Source organism: Cupressus sempervirens, chromosome 4, assembly GCF_028749045.1.
Source record: "Cupressus sempervirens isolate cs-2001-9-10 chromosome 4, ASM2874904v1, whole genome shotgun sequence".
In the NCBI taxonomy this organism is placed as follows: Eukaryota; Viridiplantae; Streptophyta; class Pinopsida; order Cupressales; family Cupressaceae; genus Cupressus; species Cupressus sempervirens.
Genome location: NC_143121.1, coordinates 37,883,728 through 37,911,467, shown reverse-complemented (window position 1 = coordinate 37,911,467; position 27,740 = coordinate 37,883,728).

Genomic DNA, 27,740 nt, shown 5'->3' with positions numbered 1-27,740 from the left:
CAGTAATTTCAGTGTGTTACAAGATTGCAATAATATAATTGTGAAGAGCCAAGTAAGTTTCTCATATCACTACATATCAAAAGTATTCTATTATTTTGTGATTTGTGTCCATCATGCCTCCAAAGAAAGCATTCTTGGGTCAGGTAGATTATGCTAGTAGAAATATAAATGATGATCTTCTTGAATTATCACCTGAGTCTACAAATGAGTCAGCCCAAGTGAAAAAGTTGATTTCTCTAAACCCTAGGCTCAAGATACTAGATGGTTTATATGATAAAGGAAACTGGCTTAGGGATGCAATTACTACTGAATTAGGGCTTTTTCTTTTTAAAAAGTAGTTTTTAGAAAGAAATTTGTTCACCCCCCCATGCAAATATTTGGAATTTTGATTTAGGGAAACTAGTGGTCCCTAGTGTATTTTTGGATGTTGATTTACTCATGACTATTGCCCAAAATTATGACTCTGCAGCTAGAATTATAAGAAGATTGGATGGGGAGTGTTTATTGAGTATTAATGCTAAGGAAACTAGGGAATTTTTTTGCCTAGAACCATTTTTAGATTATCATATACCCATTCACTTGCCAGGATTAGAAAAGGAATACTTATCTAAGAGGAATAAGATCAAGTAGGGTGCACTGAGGGCACACATAGGCTTGATTGGGAACTTGTCAGTGGTCACAACATCTACTAGGGAACCTTTTAAAAAGGAATTTTTCACTTCCCAAGCTATAGAGATATACATGACTTTATGTAGCATTTTTGGCAAGATGAGCAAAAATTTATGCCAATAACTTTTATGTATACGATGGGTCAGATTTCTTCTTTTGGTGTGGATATTATTTTTGATTTTGCATCTTATATAGCAAAACAAATCTATGAAGGTCTAGTTGGAAATGCCAAAAACAAGGTAGAAAAGACTTTTGATCACTACTCATTACTAATGCATATGTTCTTGTTTAAGGGTGCAACATATTTTGGGAAGGAAATGGTTTTAAATAGAGAAAAAGAAGGGGAAGCTATGCCAGTCTAGTTGTGGAGTGTTGATATGACTAGGGATTTTGAAAATGCTAGTTTTGTTAGATTTGACTAATATTTCTCCTCCAAATTGAGAAGCCTCTTGTTAAGGAATAATCCCAGAATCCTTAAGGAATTATTGAATTTTGTTAGGCCAATGGATAATCCCTCTGATTTAAAAGTGTCATATTATTGGGTTGATATTATACCATAACCTTTTTCAACAATTTTTAGGGTTTATGGTTTCCAAGGGACTCCTCATGTATTGCCCTACCAGGTGCCTTTAAAAGTAGGAATAACTAAAATATTATGGAAACTAGGAGGATTGGAGGAAGCATATTTGGCAAGAAGAAGTAGAGGCTCAATTTTCCCTACTTGTATTGTACTTCACCAATTTGTGATCACAAAAGATGGATGGTTGTTCTTGTATAAATTCTTAGATCAATATAAAATGGTTGTGTCTCATCCTTGTTTTTGTGATTCTGAAGGATTTTACAATAATATTTTTAAATTAAGGGCTAAAGTTGGTACCATCAAGCATGAACCTTATTTCCCAAAAGATATAATAAGGAATGAGTTCTCTTTACAAGAGTAGGACATTAAGAAGGAAAAATGGAGAGTTTTCTCTAGAGTTCTAGAATTTATTCAATGTTTTGATAAAGATTATGAGCCTCTAGGTAATGCAAAAGATGAGGCAGACAAAATAAATAAACTCATGGCTAATTTTTCTACAACTATGGAGGCAATGAATGAGAAGAAAAATTTTTTTACCAATTCTTTTCCAGACAAAGCCAGAGAGGTCATGAGGAGATTGGCATTTACTCCTATAGTTGAAATAGTGCAGTTGATTATCTGGAAGAAAACTAGCTATAATGTGATTCAAAATAAGGTGGCCATTATGGACAAAGGAAAATAAATAGTAGGGTCAACTAGTGTTGTCCTAGAAGAGAGACCTAATGAACCCTCTCCCAAGAGGCAAAGAATAATAAAAGAATAGGCTCCTCATGTTGAGGAATATTCACCGATTCAATCCCCATTGTAGATTGGAGATGAGCAACTCACCAGGGAGTAGATGGAGCAATTAGGATCCCAAGGGGGGGTATTCATCACCTAGGGAGAGTTAGATAAGGGAAATCCTTAAGAGCCTTCAATGCCAAGCTTTGAATTGACTGTGGCAGATTACAGAGGAAGGGAATTAGACCCCATAATGGAACAAGCCTACCATGAATTTATATCTGATGATGATTTTGTTAAATCTAGAGCCTTCCATCAGTTTGTTTGGAGAAAAAACATGGAAATGTTTGAAGAAAGATGTAGTAAATTGAGGGCAGAGCATCCATAGATGGAAGAGGTAGATTCATAGAGTTAGATCAAAGAAGAAATGACATAGGAATTCTAGAACATGACCCCTAATGAGAGGAGACAAATGATAAAAGCATCTGGTGTTTTTTTGTTATCAAATTGAGATATAGCAGATGCCTTAGTTTTTAATTCTATTTCAGGAAAATTAAATGGAGAATATTAGGGGAATAAAGAAATAAAAGGTTCCAAATTCAATGAGGACCAAGGTGCATTAGTCATTTGGTCGGTAAGGAAAGGATCTAGGACTAGCTCCTCCCAGCCTAATAATACTGGACTAATAGGCAACCTAATTGTGAAAAGGGTGGAAGATACTATTAATGTAGAAGCTGTACATCTAAGTAAGGAAGTATCTGGTTTGAATTTAACCATAGCTAAAAGAGAAGAAAAGGCAATGTTTGAATTACAAAATAAATGTGAAAAGGTTTTGGAAGCCTACAATAAAGAAGTTCAAAGGAAAATTGAACTTGAGAATAAGGTGATGGGATAGTCTACTAGGCCAAGGATCACATACCCTCACCCACTGGTGGAGCCTTTTAAATCCAATCCCCTTATTGAGATTCTTGATATACCACAGAGGCCACAGTATTATACAACTGAAGATTTTGATGAGGAGAAGTGCAAACTGTGGGCATTACATGTAGATTTAAATGTGTAATATGAGGATAAATTGAGAAAGGATCTCATTTGTTTGGTTGATAAGATTTAATGGCCCTTATTTTATGATCAACTAGCAAAGATAGTAAACATATGGGGAAAACAAAGGCAAGTGATTAAGCTTTGAACCCAATTTTTAATAAGTGGAATAAGAGGAGAAAAGAGGTCACCTTTTTATTTTTTTGTCATCAGTTTGTCACATGATTATATAGAAAAAACATATAATGTTGCTAATGACCTCTCAGAGTTTTATGACAAAAGATTTAAGTTATAGAGGAGAATTTTCAACTACTTGGACAAATACACGAGTGTTAATTTTGTCTTATTCTTGCATGCTTTAGATAAAAAGAATAAATTGAGAAGTAGAGAAGAATGGGCCAAAGAATTAGATGACTTATTTTGTCTAAAGATGAATAGAGTCATAAATGAAAATGGAAATGCATGTTGGTCAGCTACTACTGAGGAAATTGTAAAAGCCCAATTATTCTTTGATTCCTTAAAGCAAGATTTTATTAAAATTGACAAAGTAGTTGAATATGTGATTAAGAAACAACATGATATTTTACAGTTCAATTGGCCAAATGACACACTTTTTGACAAGTGGATGGAAAATATTGCTCCTAGTGAATAGTTAGAAGATGTTGAAACTAATGATGATGAGGATATGGAACAAGATGAGATATAGATAATGGATGCATCATCCAAAAATCAAGAGGAAGAAGAGAATAAAGGTGAGAAACAAATTACAATTGTAGGCACAGAGGCCCAAATTGATGACATGGCAACTCAAGAAGAGAAAATAAATGTTATCTTAGCAGTTCATAATGATATTGATGGGAATCCTTGAGTTGAAGTGATCTTGCTCAAATTAAAGCTAGAAACATCATTTTCAGTTCCATCAGCCACATATTTCGAGGGCCCACAACAAAAGTAAATCAAATCATCAGCTCTTTTCAAGTGAAGAAAGCATATCACTAGGTGTAACAAAAAAGTGATCCCACAAAGGAATGTTATGATACAAAATCTTTTCTATTACACAAATTTTTGTCCTTTATGATAGTAGAAAAATGTAGAAATCTTCTGTCTAAAGGATAGCTATTAGTTCTATATACCTGAAGCTTGTTGCATCTCACCCTATATAAGTGAGATCCCAAGGTTAGAGAATGGCCCTAAAATTTTGTATAATTTTTGTTTTGTTCAAGAAAAATATAGTCAGTCCACTTTTCCATAGTTTTTTTAGAGTTTACTTTCAATTTTTGTACTCTCTAGTGTTTATATATCAATGACAGAATCAGCAAGATATTTTGAGTTTCATTGAGTTCTATTGGTTATTGTATCACTCTCTTCAAATGATAATACAAAAGGGTACTTACACTACATCTATGTTATCAGTTTTTTTCATCTAGTTTATGAGTGTTTTTACTTTGAGATCAATTAAATAAGGCTTAATTGGTTCTATTGTTGCTTTTGATTCAAGGAATTAAAGAAGTGCTTTGATAAATTAGTAGGGTCTGTGAATTTATAAAAAGGAATGTTTCATAAGAATAGGAATTGGTGACTATAGTTGATAAATTTATTTACAAGTTATTTGAATTAGATCCCCTGCTAATAATTGACTCTATGTAACAATGGATAAGGCACTAGTCATATAAATCAAAGATAAATTGAAGTAAATTTTGTTACATCTATCCAATCTAAATCAGTAGAATATTGTATCAAGTGTATAAGGGTGGTCATCATCTATTTGTGGAAGTTCATGAGGTATTGTTAGCTGCTATAGTTCATAATTGGTTTCACAAATATTATAGAAATTGGGGCATATCTGTAATTTTAGGGATTAAGGGTAAGAGTCAAGCAAATAGTGGAATCCCTAAGGTACTCCCACCTTGGTCTTGTCGAGCCAAAAGTGTAGAAAGAATTTGTTCTTTGTGAAGTTGACCCAAAGATACAATTTATTATGTTGAATATGAGTATTACCTATCTCTAGGTGTAATTAATTTTGTTGTCTATTGGAAATAATAATCACTGTTAAACCAGGAGCCAACAGATTGAAGAAAAAGAAGGGTAATGAGAGGAAATTATGAGTGGGACTTTTGAGATTTGAAGGTCACATAAGGAAATAGGTGGAATGGATATTATGGGATAATGAGGTGATGAAGTGTGATGAAGTGTGATTAAGTGTAGTGATGTTATGATGAAACAATATCCATTATATGTGAATGTTGAAAGCTCATTGTGATGGTGATGTTTTTGTTGGTCATTTGCTGCCATGTTTTAGTTTTGGTATCGATATTTTGGATGATGTTTTGTAAGCTTTAATTTCTATGTCCCATTTTTGTGCTAACCATGTGTTTTAAGGGACCCTATATGAAATGAAATCTACACAAATGCAACTTATTTGTCTGGTTTTTCACATTTTTTAAATTTTGTAAAATTATAGTGAAAAAATCCAGTTATCAATTAGGAATTAGGGATTATCTATCTTTAAATTTATTTTTCACTAGATAAAATCCCTAATTTATATTACCCTAGTGTTTTTTTTGCCCTAAGTCTCAAAAATGGGGTTGCATTTGTTTGTATTTTCAAATTTGCACAAGATATCTTGTTATAAGCCCTAAATGCCTTTTTTTTTAACCTTTTGTTATATAGTTTTCATGAATTTCTTTATTATTTTCCCAAAATCCTTTTACCCTAGTGCATGAATCCTTTTTAACCCAAAGTTTTCCTATGGTTAGTTTGCCTTATTTTTTAATACTATTTTCTTAACCCTGAGGTGAATTGTGATCTTGATCATCGGGTTTTGGCAAATTAACCACTATTGTATTCTCACTTTTGGAGTTGCATGAGAGTTAGCCAAAGAGAGAATACAAAAAGATGATGTGTGGAAAGTGGTGAGGCTTGATTCAGCCATGGGTTGTAAAGAGAAAGGTGTTAGAGTAAATTGGCATAAGGGAAAGTTTTGATTGGTCAAGGGTACTAACTAGGATAGTCGAACTTCAATTTTGTAAGAGAAATTGATCGGATGAAGGTCTATGGTTGTCATGCTTTTTTATCTTTAATCTGAAAGAAGATTAACTAAATTGAGAATCTGCAATGATGAAACATGCAAAATAGTGGGGCCAACTCATAATACAAATTGCCAAAAGAATGTTGTCAAAATGGTTTTCCAGATGGTATGCTCTAACTCAACATAAGTACTAGATGTAGTAAGAAGGTATGGATTTGTCTTGATTGTTAAATCTTATTAGATTGATGACTATTGTATTCTTGCATCTTGAAGTTTCATTATTATTAACTAAAGTGAGATTATGGTGAGCCACTACGTGTCTCAGTGAGCCTAGATCCTAAAGAAGATATAGTTTCAGCCAAAATCTTTCTTGACCATTGATCAAATTGAGATTTAGGGTCATCACTTTTTCATAGATTGAAACTACTTGAAGATTACTCAAAGTGAGGATGCAACCATTAGACACGTGTCTATGAGGGCCACACTTTGCATACAATTGCAAGTAGATTTCTTGATCATTGATCAAATCAAGATCAACAATCATTGTTTTCTTAAAGAAAAAAGTTGCATGATATTTAACCAAAGAAAGAAAGCAATAAAGTGACATATGTCATTTTCCCAAAAGGTGGTGTGGTCATAAAAAATTTAAAACAAAATTGTCTGATCATATTAGATCAATGGACATATTTCAAAATTGTAGCATTACCTGAGAATTTGACTATTAGAGAGATTAATGTTGATTACTGTCAGTTCATGTGAAGGAAATTTTGCATAAAATAGGAAATTCAATCAATTATTGAATACTAAGTGATAAAGATTTCAAAGTGCAACAAGAACCAGAGCTAAGATTGTGATTTTCTCAAATAGCAAAGTGTTGATTTTCCAGTATAGTAAGCATTTGTGTGGGTAAGTGTAGATATCCTTGGATTGCTCGAGACATTGTTTCCTAAATTGTTTTTAAAAAATTTAAGATGCCTCCACAACTAGATTTTTCTAGGAAGGTAGATTATCAACATAGGAATGTGCATGAAAATTTTCTAGAATGGCTACCACAATCCACTAATGAAGTAACAAAAGGGAAAGAATTAATTTTGAAAAACCCTAGGTTTTGGATCAATGAGGGTTTTTATGATAAAGCTAATTGGTTGAGAGATGCAAAAATGTCTACTGGAGATCTAGAGTTGTTTAGGAAATGGTTTTCTAAGAGGAATCATGACACCCCACTGAGCAATGTCTAGCAATCTAATATTGGAAAGTTAGTAGTTCCTCATGTGTTCTTCGATGATGACCTCCTAATGATGATAGAAAAAATATATGATCCAATGAAAAGGATGGTAAATAATCATGCCAAAGATAATCTTTTTATGGTTGCACTAGATCTAATTAGGGAAGTTTTTTATTTTAAACCCTAATCATGCATTGTATGAGCAGATCAATTTTGGAGGATTTACAAGCTAGGTATGATGCTCAAATAGTATACCTAAGGAGGGAGCCACTACAAGAACATTTTGTGAAGATAGGACATTTACCCTGGTTAAAATAAATACCCTAGAGCCATTGAGAAAGAAATATTTCAATCCTTGGGCACAAGCACTCTATTTTCCTCTCTATAAAATATTTGGAATGGATGAACAAGATCACATCCAAGGATCCATTATTTTTATTATTGCCCAGACACTATATGGCATGAGTTCAATTTTTGGTTTTGCCCCATATTTAGCAGAAGAAATTCATAATGGACTAATAGGTATTAGTAAAGCTAAAGTAGAAAAACCTTTTTATTGGTATTCCATGTTGATGTACATATGTTTGTACAAGGTTGTCTCAATTTTCTCCAAGGAGATGAAGTTGGAGCTTGAAAAGGATGGAGAGAAACTACTAGTCTAGTTATCAAGTATCGATATAACCTAGGAGGTCACTAATGCCAATTTCATCAAATTTGACAGGTATTTTGCTTCCAAGCTAAGGGTTTTATTGACTAGAAATAATCCTATAATACCTCAGTCTTTGCTAGAATTGTTTAGACATAATAATTATGCCAAAGGATTGAAGGTACGTCATTATTGGGGAGACATTATCCCATATTTAGTCTCTACTATATTCAGAGTATATGGTTTCCAAGGGAAGCCCCATGTGACATAGGGAGGAATGAAGAACTAGGGCCAATGACACACCCAGTTATCCAAACCACCTTGCAAGAGTTAACACAATAGAAAGACAATAAAAATACCAACAACCAAAGGAGAAAGAAGAGAAAACACTTTTATTGATTCATCAAATAATTAGCATACATATCCAGCTTAAGGCCTTATAGATTGTGACCAAATGCAAAATACATTCAAATCCACCATCCAACTTCAAATTTGGATTTCCAAACACATATGCTTCCAACTTTTGAATCATCTAAGTTCTCACTAAAACTCAATCCTAGACCCCCTTAAGAACTTGTGTGGCCATAGGTTGGCTCACAAATTTAAACCTTACATTAAATGTATACACAGCCACAATTTGGCTTACATCAAATATTAACTACCAATACTAAAATTAAATACATTCAAGGTCAACCCAAACTAGAGCCAAACATAGACAACTCAGTCAAAGAAGGATCAAGAAATTGCTGACACTCAACAATGCTTGGTGTTGGAGTTGATGAAATCCAACTCTGAAGATGCCCAAGATTACTTGCATGTGAAAACCTATCAAAGGGAAGCCAAGGAAGGAAGAGTGAGGAGCTAGGGAGAAACCTTAAATAGACATGAGAGACTGCAAGTATGCAAACACAAGAAAATATGTATTTACAATATGCTAAATGTCTTATTGTTATTGTGAAAATACAAAGAGGGAGCCCGAATATAAAGAGCTCTAGGAATCTCCTAGAACAAGCTAGAAGACACTAGGAGATAAGTGTGACAACTAAGCATACATCCACATGAGGTGAAAAGTCCTCGAACAAGGTGAGAGGATAAGTATGACTTAGGAGAGAACAAACTCCCATATTATCAACAACTTATAACAAACTCCTAGACTACAACTAATAAATGAATGCATTTACCTAAGTAAGCTTAAGTAATAGAATAAATAATTAATAAAATAATTATTTACTCTAACACCTTCCCTTAAGTGCAACTTAGGGAAATCCCTTAAGCTAAAAAAACTAAGAATAAATCCATAATGGGTCTCGGCATCGAGGCCATATTAGATACCCACGTACAATGCAAAAAGATGCAACCTCTAAAAATGGGGAAAGAGGGAAAACCACGTGGGCAAACACTCCCCCAAAAAGAGGTAAGAACCAAGTGAAGAACTGAAGAAGCCTCCAACTAGGGAAATGTCCCCTAAAATAGGAACAAGAAGTGATCATGAAGAGCATCACTGAAGCATGAAGAAGCTGCAAAATCTACCATCAGAAAGAAAATTGCTAATCTGAAAAACTTCCATGGAAGAAGAAGGCACAAACTAAGCATGTCTATATGGTAGATGATCCATCTCACCGAAATGCATATGTAGCCAGCCACTGCAATCACCTTGTATATAATATCAACCACTGAATACATAGTTCACACTATCAAACCATCAAACCATGAATGCATTAGAGCAACAGCATAACCCCCCCTTAATATAGATGGGGTGAGATGATAGGAAACTGAGAAGGTGGGCCAAAGTCTCTTGTAAACAAACTAGGAACGATAAGAGAGCAAGAGGTGTAGACACCTATAAAGACACGGTCACACTAATGCTACATGGGGCTAATTTCATGGAAGGGACACTCACTTGACAAAAGGAGAATGCCTAAAATAGCAAACAACTATCCCCCTATGGTGCATGTACAACTGACTCCAAAACAATGTTCATGAACTTGAAATGCAAAAGTGACACTTTATCTCAGTGTGATACATAAAAATGCTTCAAAATGATAGCTATAATGATCAAAACTAAAAACAAACTACAACAAAACATAGTACAGCCCAAAATAAAGGAAATCATACCAGGAAAATGATCCTCGGACCTAAAACACCCAAGATATCCACCATATAGAAAAAAATCAAAAAATATGATAAAAAGAGCATGGACCAAAATCTAAGAAAAAGGACTACATTTCTGAAAAGGCAACAAAACCAACTTTCCAAAAATACAATTTTTTCAAAAAATTGACATGGGATGCAAAAGATATGCAAGCCAGAGTCAAAAACATAACTTTATACTTCAACTAAAAAAATAGGTAATAAAAAAGCATCAAAACCTAAAAATACCTATACTAATATCTCCATCTTGGAACTAGCTTTCTAGCACTTCTTTCAGATTGGAAAAATAACTCTGTGTGCTCAAGTTATGGCCAAAAAACTAAGAGTGGGTCAAAATAGACCTTGAAGGAGAGGCAGGAAGGTGATGTAGCATTGATGTCATGCTAACGTTAGCATTTCACGAGCTTAAATTTGATGGCCTGAAGGTCATCACCTCAAAAAAAGATACCACATGGTAGGCAGCTGACGTGGCAGGGGCCATGTGGCAAAGTGCCATGTGGCAGACCTACCACATGTCACACGTGGAGAGGCTATGACTATGCAAGAAATCTAACTCGGCAATGACTGTACCCAACAATGTGGCTGCTAACTGTGCTTCCACATGAGTGCTGACAAGGCTGACAATAGGCACCATGTGTACACTGTTGTAGACCTAAGTGTGCAGTGTGGAATAGGCAAAGCGGACCGGTGAGTGAGCTGAAGAGCGGAGCAACCACTGGTGGTGGTGACGAAAATGGGTGTCACCACTGATAGAGTTGTGTGGGTGGGTGGCGGCCAAGCCATAGTGGTGTTGTGGCCACATAGCCAGCTATAGTGGCCTACGGACTAAGCGGTGATGGCACGGCAATGGCAGGAAATAATTTTTTTGCTCAAAAATCTATATGATCCATACAAAACCTCCTGCAACTAAAAAAATTTTGCCTCTCGGAGCTTTGTCTCCAAAATCAATAAGTTTTATATGAATCTTGACTACAAATGGCCTTTTGGATCCAATGGTAGTGTCCATTTGAGTCCAAAGTTCTCTAAAAAATCATTGATCCCCTGATTTGAAGAAAAAATACACAAACAAACTAGAGTTTGTGACATCAAAAATCCTTCAATGAAACAGTAGCAGGGAGGCTCTAATACCATGTTGGAGTTGATGAAATCCAACTCCGAAGATGCCCAAGATCACCTACATGCAAAAACCTATCAAAGGGAAGCCAAGGAAAGAAGAGTGTGGAGCTAGGGAGAAAACCTAAATGGACATGAGAGACAACAAGTATGCAAACACAAGAAAATATGTATTTACAATATGCTAAATGTCTTATTGTTATTGTGAAAATATAAAGAGGGAGCCCAAATATAAAGATCTCTAGGAATCTCCTAGAACAAGTTAGAAGATGCCAGGAGATAGCTGTGACAACTAAGCATACATCCACATGAGGTGGAAAATCCTCAAACAAGGTGAGAGGATAAGTATGAATTAGGAGAGAACAAACTCTCATATTGTCAACAACTTATAACAAACTCCTAGACTACAACTAATAAATGAATGCATTTACCTAAGTAAGCTTAAATAATAGAATAAATAATTAATTAATTAATTATTTACTCTAACACTCAGCACATAAAGGAATACTCAACACTAATAGGTTCACTCAGCATATGAAGGAACACTCAGTTATCACAAGATTGCTACAATAACTTGGCATCCACTAGGAGCTATAGTAACTCAGCATCCACTAGGAGCTATAGTAAATCGGCATCCACTAGAACTATAGTAAATTGGCAAAAAAAAGTATTAGAAACCACTAGCACCTGGTACCAACATATAGAATGAACAAAGATGAGCAAGATAACAAGGCAACCTAGGATGCTTTTACATTAGACAACTGGGTTTGAAAGAAATGATTCTCCTGAATCACTGAGATGTCACAACCTAAGCTAAATCCAACTCAAATTGTGAAATTCATGTAGCATCTTTAATAGGTCTATTTTTCCACTTCACTAAATATTCATAATAATCTTTTCCTCTTGTACTCTTGCTAACTCTCTGATCCAAAATATGTTCAACTTCTTCAATTTGTTTCTTAGGATAATCTTCTGATATAGCAATTTCATCATCTGACTCATGATACTTGTACAAATTAAGAACATTAAATATAGGATATATATCTATGTCATCAAGTAACTCAACTTCATAAGCATTACCACTGTCAAACTTCTTCAGGATCTTACAAGGTCCAAATTTCTTGATCTTTAGCTTATTGTATGTTCCAATAGGAAATCTTCCTTTTTTCAAATGAACCATCACCTCCTCACCAACTTCAAAATCATGATGTCTTCTAGACTTATCAGCATTCTCCTTATACTTCTAATTACTTTGTTCCAACCTCAACTTCATTTCCTCATGTAAAAACTCCATAAAATCATCAAATTCTTCCCCTATAGTGCTTTCCTTTTCTTCACCAGTAACATCTCTCAAATCCGGTATACCTCTAGGCTACATTCTAGTAACAATCTCAAAAGTTTTTTTCCCTGTACTCCTATTCACAGAATTATTATATGCAAAATCATCTTGTTCCAATGCTACTTCCCAATTACTTGGCTTATCTCTAACTAAACATCTCAACAAATTACCCAAGCTTCTATTCACAACCTTTGTCTATCCATCTGTTTGTAGATGGAATATAGAACTAAAATTCAACTCGGTACCCATATTCTTCCACAAAGTCTTCCAAAAATAACCCACAAAATTACTATCTTTGTAAAAATTAATGCTTCTTGGTAATCCATGCAATCTCACAATCTCTTTAAAGAAAATTTCAACAACATTCTTAGCATCTAATGTGTTCTTACATGGTATGAAATGAGCCATCTTAGAAAATCTATCCACCACAATAAATATAGAATAATACCCCTTCACTGTCTTAGGTAATACAAGAACAAAATCCATACTGATGCCACTCCAAGGTTTCTCAAGAATAGTAATAGGTTTATACTAACCTGACTTACTCCTTTTTCAACTTGACAAACTCCACAACTCTTCACAAATTTTTGAACATCCTTATACATGTGTGGTCAATAATACTTATCCTTTAGCAAACTCAATGTCTTATCAATTCTAAAATGTCCAACCAATGCACCACTATGTTTTTCCTTAATCAAATTCAACTTCATAGAACTTCTAGGAATACACAACTAAATACCTTTGAACAACATACTTTCTTGAATAAAATACTCAACATACTTACTTATATGATATGTTAGATTTGGTACTCTACACTCTCTCCACACCTTTGAAAAATTAGGGTCAATATCATACAACTCTTTCATGTCATCAAAACCAAGAACTTCAACCTTCATCTCAATAAATAAAGAATGTCTTATACTCAATGAATCAGCAACTCTATTAGTAACTCCACTCTTATGCTTAATGACAAATGTGAAACTCTGCAAGTACTTAGCCCATTGCATATGTCCCTGATTCAATTTATGTTGACTTCCCAAGTATTATAAATATTTATGATTAGTATACAACCTAAACTCCTTAGGAATCAAATAATTTCTCCACTTCTTCAATGCTTGAACAATAGCATTAAACTCTTGATCATACAAAGAATAGTTCCTTCTATCATCATTTAACTTTTAACTAAAGAAAGTAATAGGTTTACCTTCTTGACTTAATACAACTCATATTGCACTACCACTTACATCACATTGAACTTGAAATGCCTTATTAAAATTAGGAAAATCCAATACAAGTAACTCAACAACCTTTTGTTTCAAAGTATCAAAACTCTTATCAAATCCATATATCGACTTAATCGCTTTTTATCTCCTCTCATTGTCTCAGCCATAGCATTACAAATAGTATTGAAATTCCTTATAATATTTTTGTAAAAACTAGCCAAACCATGAAATGATCTTACCTCACCTACATTCTCAAGTGTAGGCCATTCCAAAATTTCTTTGACCTTCTTAGGATCCATTCACAAACCATCAACTAAAATCACAAATCCCAAATACACAATCTCCCCTTGCATAAAAGAACACTTCTTCAAGTTAATCACCAGCTCCTCCTCCTTCAATATTTATAATATTTGTCCAACATGCTCAAGATGTTCTTCCTTAGTCTTACTAAATATTAGAATGTCATTCAAATAAACAATCACAAACTTACCCAAAAATCTTTTTAGAACTTTATTGATCAACCTCACAAAAGTACTAGGTGCATTAGTCAAACCAAAAGGCATAACTAACCATTCATACAAACCATCTTTTTTCTTGAAAGAAATCTTCCATTCATCACCTTCTATGATTCTAATCTGAAGATAACCACTCTTCAAATCAACCTTCATAAAATACTTTGCCCCACTCAAACAATCTATTATGTCATCCATCCTTGGCATAAGAAACCTATATTTCATTGTGATCTTGTTGATAGCTCTAGAATCAGTACACATTCTCTATTCTTCATTATTTTTGGGTGCTAATACAATAAGTATAGCACATGGACTCAAACCTTATCTGATCGAATCTTTTTGCAATAATTCATGCACTTGTCTATTAAGTTCTTAATTCTTTGTAGGTGTCAATCTATGCGATGCTTTGTTTGAAAAACTAGCCCTAGGAATTAGATCCATACAATGACTTATACTTATTATTGGAGGCAAACCATTAGGTATATCTTCTACAACAATATCCTTGTATTCATTTAGAAAATTTTCAATTTCTGCTAATACTTAGCTTCTATCAATTTTTGTTTCTCAATCACAACTATTTTTTGTCACTTGGTTGTTACTGGCACAATTTGGTTTCCTAGGAATTATAGCAAAACATAATTGATTCTTCTTCATTTCATTTTCAAATTACTTTCCATTAACCATTCATATTCTGATAGTAGTACAATTAACCTCATCTAGACTTTCAGTCAAAGGCAACAATATTTTTTTTCTCCCATTCACCCAAAGAGTATATTGATTCAATCTTCCATCATGTACAACATATCTATCATATTGACAAGGTCTACCCAACAAAATATGACAACAATCCATAGGCATAATATCACATGAAACTTCATCAAAGTAATGTCCAATCTTGAACTACACAAGGCATTTCTCACTTACCAATATCGTATGCTCATCTTTGATCCATGAAACATGATAGGATTTAGGATGCTTTAGCCTCTATAACTATAACTTTGTAACCAACTCTTCTGATGACAAATTTTTAGAACTTTCACTATCAATGATCACCTTGCAACATTTTCTAGCCATCTTACATTTTGTCTTGAAAAAAAATCTCCTTAAAATAGGTTCCTCATCACTTCCCTTATTACATAAGGTTCTTCTCACTAGTAGATTTTCTCTAGCATCATGTCCACTTGGTCAACCCTCATCATCTCCTTGAATAATAGCATTTTTTTTACCTTGCCCACTTTTAGAGGATTTACATTCAAAGGATCTATGTCCCTCTTTACCACATATGAAACAATTACCATGAAAACCACCTCTAGAATAAGAATTAGTACCTCCTCAGTAAGAATTACCACCTTTCCATTCGATCGTTTCTTTGTCATCATTCTTTCATTTAGATTTTCCCTTAGCTTGTATAGAATTATTAGATCTACCACCTTTTCTATAAGATCTGCCTCTACCTCTTTGGAATCTACCACCTCTACCTATTTGTCTTTGTTCATGCTTCTTTGTCAAGATCTCCTCAACTTTCAAGGCATATTGGTATGTTTCTTCCACACTTTCCAATTTCACAAAATTTATTTCATCTTCAATTCGAAATATCAATCTATTTATGTACCTTTCAATTTTCTTAGCATCATCGTCCACATTTCTAGATCTAATGTCCAATCTATAGAATTCCTAGGTATACTCTTTCACACTCATGTCTCTTTTCCTTAAATTTTGCATCTTTCTCAACAAGCTAACTTGGTAATCAGCAAGAAGGATTTTTTTCTTCACTTTTTTAACCATCTTTGGCCAAGTCTTGATCTTCTCCTTTCCTCTCCTTTGTTTATCAATTTACAAATGCTCCCACCATAGTGAAGCATGACCCCTTAACCTGGTAACTACAATTTTCACCATCCGATTATAAAGAGTGTTTTCATACTCAAAGAACTTCTCCATATTATAGATCCAATCTAACATAGCATTGGTATCCAATTTTCCATCATAAGGAACTTCTATAGTAGGCTTTGAATTTTCCTAAGACAACACTCTCAATAACCTTGCTTCATCTTGGTCTTCTTCAGGTTCTGGATTAGGGTTTGGTGCTACTACTTCATCATCAAGATGTGTTCCTCTCCTCTAGGATGTCTTCATAGAATCTAATCTAGCTATAATTTGTCTCAAAGTATCTAGTATTTCATTATCAATATTTCCTCTACCTCGAACCATCTTTATAAATCAGGGTCCTGCAAGATCATAACCCTCTACAAGCTATAGGTCAAATCCACCAATTTGCAACCCTACAACCCAATTCATTTAGGGTACTATACAATCCAAACTTCATATGGACAAACCTCTACTTTGATACCATTTGACACATGGAGGAATGAAGAACTAGGACCAATGGCACACCCAACTATCCAAACCACCTTGCAAAAGTCAACACAGTAGAAACACAACACAAAGAATAGCAATTAAAGGAGGAAGAAGAGAAAAAAACTTTTATTGATTCATCAAATAATCAACATACATGCCTAGCTATAATGCCTTCTAAGTTATGGTTAGATTCAAAATACATTCAAATCCATGATCCAACTTCAAATTCATATTTCCAAACACATATGCTTCCAACTTTTGAATCCTCTAAATTCTCACTAAAACTCAATCCTAGACCCACTTAAATACTTGTGTGTCCATAGGTCATCCTATAACAAAGTTAAACCTTACATTAAATGCATGCAAAACCACAAGTCAACTCACATCAAATACCAATACCAAAATTAAATATGTGCAAGATTAGACCAAACTAGATCCAGACATAGACAACTTGGTCAAAGAAGGACCAAGAAGATGCTAACACTCAACATTTCTCGACACATATAGGAACACTCACCACTAGTAGGTTTACTCGGCACATGAAGGAACACTTGTTCATCACAAGATTACTACAATAATTGGGGTGCAAAAATCAATATGCTTATGGATAATTTTGTTGGGTTTATGAAAAATTTAAATGAAAAGAAAGAAATTTTGACTCAAACTTATCCAAATAAGGCCATTGAGGTAGAAAATAGGTTGTCTAGTAGAGCATTCATAAACCTAGGCTAGTATACAACGAAGAAGAGAGTTGGTTATGTTTTGGCAAAAAAATATTCAGCCTATGCCTCTCCATAAGAGACAACTATCAAAAGTCCACCTACCGTACCTACTACAAAGATAAGAGCAGAAGTTAGAACAAGGTTCCTCTTCCAAAATTGAAGAGTATTCTCCTTCAGAAACCCCTATTTGAATAGATGATGAAGACTCTTTAGTCCTTATTGTAGGAGATTTTCAAGGTAAAGAAATTGACTGTGTAGTGGAACAAGCATCTAAGAATTTTTTGGATGATGAAAGCTTTGTAAAATCTCTAGCATTTACTCAATTTTTGTAGAGAAGCAATATTATCAATTTTGAGACAAAATGCAAAAAAATAAAAATAGAGCAACCTGATAGGTAGGACTCTAAAATTTAAGAAGAGGTCAAGACTAGCCTCAAAGAAGAATTTTGGAAAATAACGCTTGAGGGGGGAAGACAATTTTTGAGAGATTCAAGGGTCATGATATTACTAGAATGGGACATTGCTAATGCAATGGTTTTTGATGCAGTTAGAAAGGAAAAAGACACCCAATTCAAAAGTAAGGAGGAAATTTTGCAAGCCCATAAAGGGTTGAAATATAGTGATGATCATCAAGCTTTGGTCATATGGTCTATTCAAAAAAGAGACAAGGCCAAGATTCAAGAAATCTCAAATTTTGAGCACATAGGCAGTCTCATGGTTTATAGGGCTAAAGAAGTAGCTAGTGACAAAGTGGCCCAAATGACTAAAGAAATTGTTGATTTTGGGGTTGTGGTTGCTGCCAAGGACAAACATAAACTATCAAAATTAAATGATAAATTTGAAAAGGTGTTGGATGCCTATGAAGAAAGAGGAAGAAAGATCCACCAACTAGAAAACATAATTGCACAAATGGATAAACAATTTGGGAAAACAAAGGTAGGTAGAAAAGTTGGCCAACTCAGGATTGCTTATCCTCCTCCAATACCACCTTTCATTACCGTTACCTATTTTTGCCGCCACCAAAAAATTTGAATTTAAATGCAGCACACCCAATAGCTACTTCCCATCTTTTATATTATTTAAATTCCCCTGGCAATACGAAAAATAAACGATTAAAACTTATGGTATTTCTTATTTTCCTAAATTTGTTTCTACTTGCCCGAGACCTTTTGAGCCATCAGATCTTGTTTAGATCTATGGTGGGCCCTTTCCCACATTTTGAAATTGTACAACCTTTACGTAATGCGGGGAAGCCCCTTTGCAATGCATGGCAAGTGGGTCCATGTTCTTCTTATGGGCCACAGAAGGGAAGAGGGTTAGTCCAGCTGATGATTCTATTGGCACCTACTTTCCTACATTTTGAGCTTCGTCAGACTTTCAGACAATGCAAGTGTATGCACCCAAAAATGGTCGCCTAGACTATGGGCCCCCATTATTCAATTTATCAAATTTTTTGAATCAGTGGTTTGTAATATTTTACTAAATCAATTCAAATCAATTTCCTTGATCAAATTCGATTTATTTCATTTCTAAGATTGATCATTTTATTCCAAGTCTTATTTAATTAAAAGAAAATCTTCTCTTTTAATTAAATAAAATAAAATCCCCATTTAATTAAAAGAAAACCTCTCTTTTAATTAAACAGTTCATCCACATTTAATTAATTAAGAGAAAAACCTCTCTTTTAATTTAATTAAATATCTTCTACTTAATTAAAAAGAACTTGCTCCCTTTTAATTAAATAAAAACCCCACTTAAATATCTCTTTTGATGAAAAAAGGAAATAAAATAAATTCATTTTTATTTAATTTCTCTACACTTAAAAAAAGTGATCTAAGTGGGATTTATCTTTCCACTTTCACCTCAACCACTCCTCTTTTCTAATTGGTGGAATCTTGTCTCACATGGATCACCACTTTCTTCTCAACCACTCCTCTTTTCTCATTGGTGGAATTTTGTCTCACATGGATCAAGCTCTATTATCCCATATTGGTTGTGAGAAGCCTCTCACCTCCATAATTTCCTTTATAAGGGAGAGCCCTCTCCTCATGTTAGACACCCATGATTATGCTATCATTATGTTGCAGGTTTGAAGACCAATTTTTGAAGGAGTTTGAATACAAAAGCTTTTTGTGGAGAACTTCTATTTTCTTGTCTTTTTCTCTCTTGCACCCATCATGGGCTTTTAGCTTAGATCTTGCATTTATAGATTAGATTTTGCTTTCATAGATTAGATCTTATTTTCATGCATATTTGAAGATCATGGAGACTAGCATTCTTGCTTTTCCTCTTTGAATCTCTCATCTCATGGTGTACTTGCATGGGCACAAAAATAGGTCAAACTAAGGGCCTCCATTGCAAACCCTTGCACTCTATGAGTAGAGAGCTATGGATCAATTTGTGAGGGCTCATTTTTGAGTTTTCTTACATGTAATGATTCATAGAAGTGTGACAACATTTTAACACACAGCGAGAAAGTGCCCTGGTGACACACATCCATGTGACATCATGGAGGATATTCATGCGGGTTCAAAAAGTACTAGTTATGTGCACTGTTTGATGTGATTAAATCAATGGCTGGTGCATTCTCACATTTTAAAGATATAAGGATGTTAAGTAATGTGGGTATGTGCCCTTATGATGCATGGCACAGTGTGATGTCATGGGCCCGCTCTTCTTAGGAGAGATAAATAAATTCTGTCATGGTACTTGTCAAAACACATGGGTTTGAAAAGGTGATATTCTATTGAGTAGCAGGATCCACCATTCAATGCAAATGGATCGAGGGCTAGTGCTTCCCTACATTATGAAGATGCAAGGGTTTTAAGGAATGCGGGAAAGCGCCTTGTTGTTGCATGTCCTTGTGGGGCTAGGCTTGTTTCATATGTCACAGGGTGATGCTAGTTAGATGCCAGGTTGTGCTGAGTGGTTCATGGGCCCAAAAATTTTGAGGGGCAAGCGTAGTATGATAAGATATTTCATGATCATTGATCTCATGGAGATCAATGATCGGAACTTTCCTACAGTATGAAGATGTGAGGAAGTTAAACATTGCAGGGAAGCACCTAAAGGACAGGCGTCCTTGCAAGCTCAGGGAGATAATGCTATAGTTAGCATTGGCAGTAAAGACTGGCAGTTATTTGATATTGCGGTCAAGGAGTTGCAAGGTGGCTCAATTAGTTGGTCAACCATGTGGAGACCTTGTGAGGTGGTAGAAAAATAAAAGGCTATTGGCCCACGTGGCTCATTCTGGTTGCAGTATTCTATTGACTATTATTTTTTGTTGATTCATGAGCCAGAAATGAAGGAGATCAAATTTTCCCACGCGATCTGATCCCTATGATCAATGCCAACCACTCTTGGATGAATGCTAAACTTAGTGAACAAGGGAGAATGCTCCACCACCTTTGATCTAATCCATCTACTTGGTTAGACAATGTAATGGTGTCATTTTGTCTTCTTAGGGCCCTGTTCCAACAAAGATCAGATATCATTGCATCTAGATCTGTGCTCAGATTAGATTTTCTTCAGATCTCCATGATTTTTCTCTGTAAGACTTAATGGCAGTGGTTGTGGAGTAACTTCAGTTAGAGGATATCTCAATTATGCCTAAACTATAAAGGAAATTTTTGTAGATTTTGTAAAGGTTGACTCTTCTCTGAATTCTCTGATATTGCTCTACAATTTCATGTGTAAACTCCCTTTGCCTCTGAACTGTATGACATTCTACCTTATCTCCTTTAGCCATTGGTGTAAAGTGCAAGAACTATTTGCCTCTCATTGGTGTATTTTAGAGATCTACAATCTTGCATGACTATATCTCTTTTGGCCTATGAATGTTATATAAGTGAATCCTCTCTTTCCTTGTGTCATTCATTTGGGTTTTCTGATCTGCATGTGATTATTAGATTAAAGCAAGTCTAAATGTGTATATCTTTTGGTGTCATGATGGTTCAATAGTGCATGTATGGGTAGAGATTGTTTTGAACACTCTATTTTGGTGCATCACCCCCTAGATGAGAATAGGTAGATTTTCTTTCATGCATTCCTTCTCCCTTTTCCTCTCTAAGAGTAGTTAGGTGCACCGTGATAGTAAAGGAAGCCAGCCTTCTCTGAAGACTCAACCTTACAGTTCAAGTCCCATAGCTTGGAGGTTGTTTCCATGTTTCACAAGGTTGTCCTTAGGTAAAAAGTTTGGACGTGGGTGCAAACCTTTGTGAGGACAATTACCATCCCAATTGTGGAAGTCCCAGACACTCTACAAGAACCCCAACTCTACACAACTGAGGAGCTAGAAGATGAAAAGGCAAAAATATGGTCACTGCATGTAGAATTGGACATTAAACATAAAGATAGAATCCGAGATACAATTTTGTATCTAGTAGATAGAGTAGGTTTCCCCTATTTATTTAGAATTGTCAAAATCAGTAGAGATATGGAATGAGATAATGAATAATGAGAAAACCTTAAGGCCAATTTTGGATAAGTGGATTAATAGGGTGATCTCATCATAACCCTTTTTTATCATGTGATTGATTTTTCTAATGAACAATTTTAGAGAAATTTTGACCAGGCTACTGATCTCTTGGAATTTGATCACAAGAGAAAATTATTGCAGAGGAAGATAAATAATTGTTTCATTAAATACCTGGGTAAAACTTTTGATCTCTTTCCACATGTACTTAAAGGTATGGGTCAGATAAGAGAAAAGGAGGAATGGGCTGAAGCTTTGAATGAATTAATGAGCATCAAACTTAATATGGTTCTCAATGATAAAAAGTATATTTGGTTTTCTAGAACTATAGAGGAAGTAGTACAAGTACAATTTTTTTTGATTCTTTCAAACAAGATTTTGAAGAAATAAGGAGAATTGGAAGAAGCGTCTTAAGAAAGGAACAATAAATATTGAATTTCAATTGGCTTGATGATACACTTTTTGATAAGTGGGTAACTGATTTCTCACCAGCAATGTAGCTATTGCAAATAATAGTTGAACTAGTGAGTGTAGACAAAGCAGTGGCTACAGAAAGGGTGCAATTAGTTGATATATCAGTTCAAACAGAAGGAATAAATGAAGAACAACTAATTGCAAACATGGACATGGTAGTTCAAACTAATGACCTAGCAAAGGATCAACCAATTATAATTAATATCCAAATAGTAGAACATGACACATCAAGTGATAACCAAGTGGTCTTGCAGTTGGAAGAGCAATAGAGTAAATCGCCAAATGCAATAGATCAACAAGTAGTTGTTACAACAGAATTGGTCCCACCACGAGGAGATCAATGATAAAGACATTTTGGTGTAAACATACAAGCAAGTGCCAAAGTTTTGTCTTTTTGTGATAGTGATAGCTTTTGTCCTTTTGTAAAATCTTTGTGTTCTAAGGATAGTTTTCCTTTTCCCTCTATGCATGTAGCTTGTTGCATCTCACACTATATAAGTGAGTTCCCAAGGCTAGACGATGGTCTAGAGTCTATGTAATTTTTAGTTTTATGCTATTTTGCAATTGATCCAGTCAGTCTTTGTGTAAGACCTTGTGATGTATTCAATTTTGTAAATCTAAGAACACAAATGAACCTTGAATGAAAGTCTATCATATCTTGAGTTATTTTGACTTTATACATGTAATGTATTATTTTCAAGGAAGATAAATACAAAGGAATATTCTGCAACATCTGTGTCTTCAAATTTTGTCTTCTATTTCATGTGTCCAAAATTTTTTGAATGAATGAATAAAGTTCTTTAATTTTAATGTAGCTTGGATGGGTTGTATATATTTTCATTGATTTCTTTTAATTCGAGTTAAGAAAATGCTTTCATTGAATTGATAGGGTTTCTAGGTGTATGGGGGGGTATTCATAAGAATAAAATGTAGAGATAGTTGTTGATAATTTCAATTGTAAGACTATTGAATAGGTCAAGTTTTACTACTATGATTCTATGTAACAATGGATAAGACACTAGTCATCAATTTAGATACAAATTGTTAAATTCATGTGGTTGCACAAAGCACAAATTTAAATCAAATCAATCTTTACTTTACTGTATGAAGAATCAAACTATTGGTCATTGCTTATTTTTAATAATCTCCCTCTAAATTATAGTTAATTGTTGTAATCAAGTATTCAATATAAATCTAAGAAGAATTGTGACCATTTTCTACTATAGGGGATAGATCATAAGAAAAAAGTGCAAGTGAGTGGGTTTTGAATAAATTATTCAATCATTTCATCCCTAAGGTGCACTCACCTTGGCCCTATAGAGCTAAAGTGTAGAGAGTCCTTGTGATTCTATTGAAATTGGTATAGATCTTAAGAAAAACTTGTTGAATATGGGATCTAGCTAGTCCTTAGGCTCTTTTTTGTCTTTTGCATCCTCGTATTTGGTCATTTGCAACCTAATAGTTTTTAAGCACCAACACAAATAATCATCAAATTTTGTAAAGAGATACAAATTAAATGCCATCATTGAGCACCTAAAAAAAAAGGGATATAGTACAATCACCACTAGCTCAGCTATGGCAATATGAATACTCTATCGTGTCTAGAATTTTCATAGAAAAAAAATGTACATTAAAAATATGACAACCATTAAGAACAGTCTGTCATAGTAAAAGAAAAAATGAAGATAAGCTTAGTGCACATGCATATAGACATAAGTTAGATAAAGAACCTCACTAGAGATGTTATGTAAAACTAGTCAAGGTACACATGGCCTTCCAAGTGAGAGGAGGCACTTATAAGTGGACACCAATAATGTTGAGATAATGGGTGTTGCACACATTGCATAATATTTTTATTTTATTATTTTATTTTATTATGTAATGTTGTGCCTAGATGGACGTGCAACATGTAAAGATTCCCATGGAATATTCTTGATGAGTTGTATTGTAACATTGTGATAATATTTTATGTAATTATTTAATATTGGGGAAAAGAATTAAATGCCCAATATTAAATGTGGGGTCGGTGGGTTAGGTAGCACATGGTTTTAGCACATGGTTTATGTAATACCACTTGGTGGTTTTGTGGGACTTGCTACTATATAAGCAGCCACAAGGGTAGTTGTTGTAGAGTGAAAAAGAGAGTGACAAGGAGAAGACAAAAGGCAAGAGTCGAGCGGGACAAGGCTTGATAGGTTAGCCAAGGGAGCATTTGTGAAGGTTGAAAGCATGGCATGGGATGTGTGGATTCATGCTTGTTCACATAGTTTTCTCGGTTGTGGCTATGGCCATGAAGGCTTCCATGGTTGTATGGCAATGGTATTTTTTGCTGAATAATACATGATGATGGATGCTTTTGGAGGCTGGGTTTTTTCCCTCAATGAGGGTTACCCAGGGTATATCTTGTGCCACATTTTGTGGTTATGTTGTCTATTCTCTTGCATGTGGATTTTAATTCCATGTTTATTTTAGATCTATTATGGGTTATGTGGAAACGGTTATATTCTTTCTTGCCAAGTTTCCTTACAAATAATGCATGTGATCAAAGGATCATGGGATCTAAATAGAAAAAGAAAAAGGTAAATAAATTTTCATGGTTTCATCCTAGTCAATAGCCCTTATTTTCACTATGCCAAAATTTTGGAATTTTATTTTGAAAATACCTTGAAATTTGTTGTATTGCTAGGTTTTTTCTTTAATTATTGTCATTTTATTAGAAAACAACCCTAACCTGATATTTTTTCCTTAGCCCAGTTTGAAATCTTGCCCTAGTAGGATAATCTGATATCCTAAGGATTATGTCTTTACCCTATCATGGAGAAATTTCTTAAATCCACGTTCAATTTTGACCTTTACCTTAGGTTTTGTGTTTAAGCAAGAGATCGCATATCATTTTTATATTTTCCATCTTCCATTACAATCTTACAATCGAAGTTTTAAGAATCTATTCATAAGCCTAAATTTTCCCTCTTTTGATATTATGAAATAGAGGCTAGAAAAGGTCATAAAGGTAAGTATTAGGTCTCCTAATGTTACGATATCTCATATAATTGTAGTATCGCAAGTGTATGTTTTGTAGTTTTCAATCTTACAATCATCCCATGTCATGTCATCATAAATGTCTTATCGAAAATAACAATGATGCAATATTACAATAACTTGAAGAGTGTATATGTGTAAAGGCTAAAAAGGAAACCCTTGACCATACAAAAGTAGAAGGATTGTGAGATCATAAGAATATAAGATGTTGAGGTTATGGAGGGTTACAATCTTTCGATAAATGGAAGATCGTATAAGTGTAAAAGTTTTTGAAGAGACTTTCAAAGCTACAAAGGTAAGGGGATTGTAAGATCATAAGTAAGGAAATATTAAAGTTAAGTGATACAATGCTACAAAGTGGGACCAGGTGCATGAGCATAAAGAATTTGAAATACATGGCAATTGAATCTTCTAAAGATATGAAGAGCAGTAGATTGTAAGATTGCAAGAGCAAAAATTGAAGGTTTTTGAAGCCACAAAATACATGTGAGCATATGGTTATAAAGGATAATGTAAAGTGAATCCAAGAGTCTCTAAAGTTACAATAAAGGAAAGATAACAAATAGTGTAAGATCGAGAGTTAGAAAAAATAGTTAAAGGAAAACTTCCAAAGTCATGACAATTGTTAGTTGATTGCAATCGAGAGACCGTAAGACAAGGAAAGATAAGGCCTGATGCTACATAAAGTTGTGATTGTATGATTGTAAATTTATGAAAATGTTTGTAAACTGTTGAGCATAAGAATATAGTTATGGAGAAGACATTATAGTTGATGTTCTAATTTTATGACAAACTGTTGATTGTGATATCGTAGAAGACTCGAAAGGAATCCTCACTCACATTGATAAGGAAGTGATTGTAAGATCATAAAGGCCAAATTCTTTGCCTAAGATAATACTAAGGGATTAAATTTTAAAGTGGATCGTAAGATTGCAAGCCCTAAAATAAGAACATGAAAGCACTTTTGCCCTTTTTCTAAACTAGAAAAGTGACATAGGTTCTCGACCAATGAAGTTTGATTAAATTATAGGGAATTATGAGTTGGATAGTTATGTTGACGCTCCACTGAGGTGACAAAAAAAAAATTGAGTTTAAGGATTGTGCATGCAAAAATTAATGTATAGAGAAGGTTGATGAAGTACATACAACATAAAGACATTCTCTAGGTCAATAATAGATTACCATTTATAGAAAGAAAAGGTTTCTAATAGTTATAGAGTTTATAGTGTGAAGGATTCATAGTTTTTAGTGCTAATTACAGAGTTTCCAAATTTTAATTCATAGTCAAGATGTCTAATAAAGAAGTAGAAGAGATTCAAGTTGTTGATATGGAAGTCATAGACTTCTACTTCTAAATGAGGAAAAAATAGGCAGAGGAAACCAAATAGATTTACAGACGAATGGATAAAAAATTTTCCAGACTCATCAAATGTTATCTCTACAAATGACCATGATTTCACATATTTATATGAACTATGAAAGGATACTATTTTCTTTGGTTGTTATGGTTATGAATTGTTTAGATATTCTACAACAACATATTCGATAACATTTCTATGTGCAATCCATGGAAGAAGAATCTGGCTAAGCTTATTTTCCTAGAGGTATTTATATATGTTGATCTTGTAAAATTCCTAATAAAATCTTACAACCTAACCACTAATTATTTTCGTAGGCATGATGGGACTATTTTGTGCACATCAAATCATGCTTCATTGAATCTTTTGAGTTAGATAGCACAATGGTGAACCAATAGATTTAGAAGAACTTCAGGAGAAGTATGAGAGAAATATGAAAGCCTACACTAGAAAAAAATATGATGCAACACATCCTAATGGACCTCAAGAAGGTTGGGGATTATTCAAAGAAGGTATAAAAGATGATGCCCCTAGATAAATTCAAGAATTACTTTGTGAAGACTATGTACGGTGTCCACAAAGTAGTAGACAAAGATGGTTCTAATATGGTATATGGATCAATATACATTGTGGCCAGAGATGTACAGGATGCATATCATAGTGCACAATATGATTATTTAGATTTTATCCTAGAGAAAATCAAAGGTAATATTAAGCTAGCATGGAAAGGAGAAATGAGGAATTTTTAATTCAACCATTACTCATTACTTATGCATCTGATTTGGTATATAGAATGTTGGTTATATAAGCTTAGATTTCATTAATCAAACATTAGATGCCAATGGATAGCTACTAGTTCAATTGTGGACATGGGTATGGGATAGATTATATCATTATTTTGAATGTGTATCCTTTTTCAATAACATTAGTTTTGTAATTATGAAAATGCTAGACCCTAGTTTCTTTAGGGCCCCTGACATCTTGAAAATTTTATTGCGACTAGCCCTTATGCCTTAAAGTAAAAGGCTAGATCATAACTAGGGAGACATTTTCTTGTTCCCAACTTTTTCAC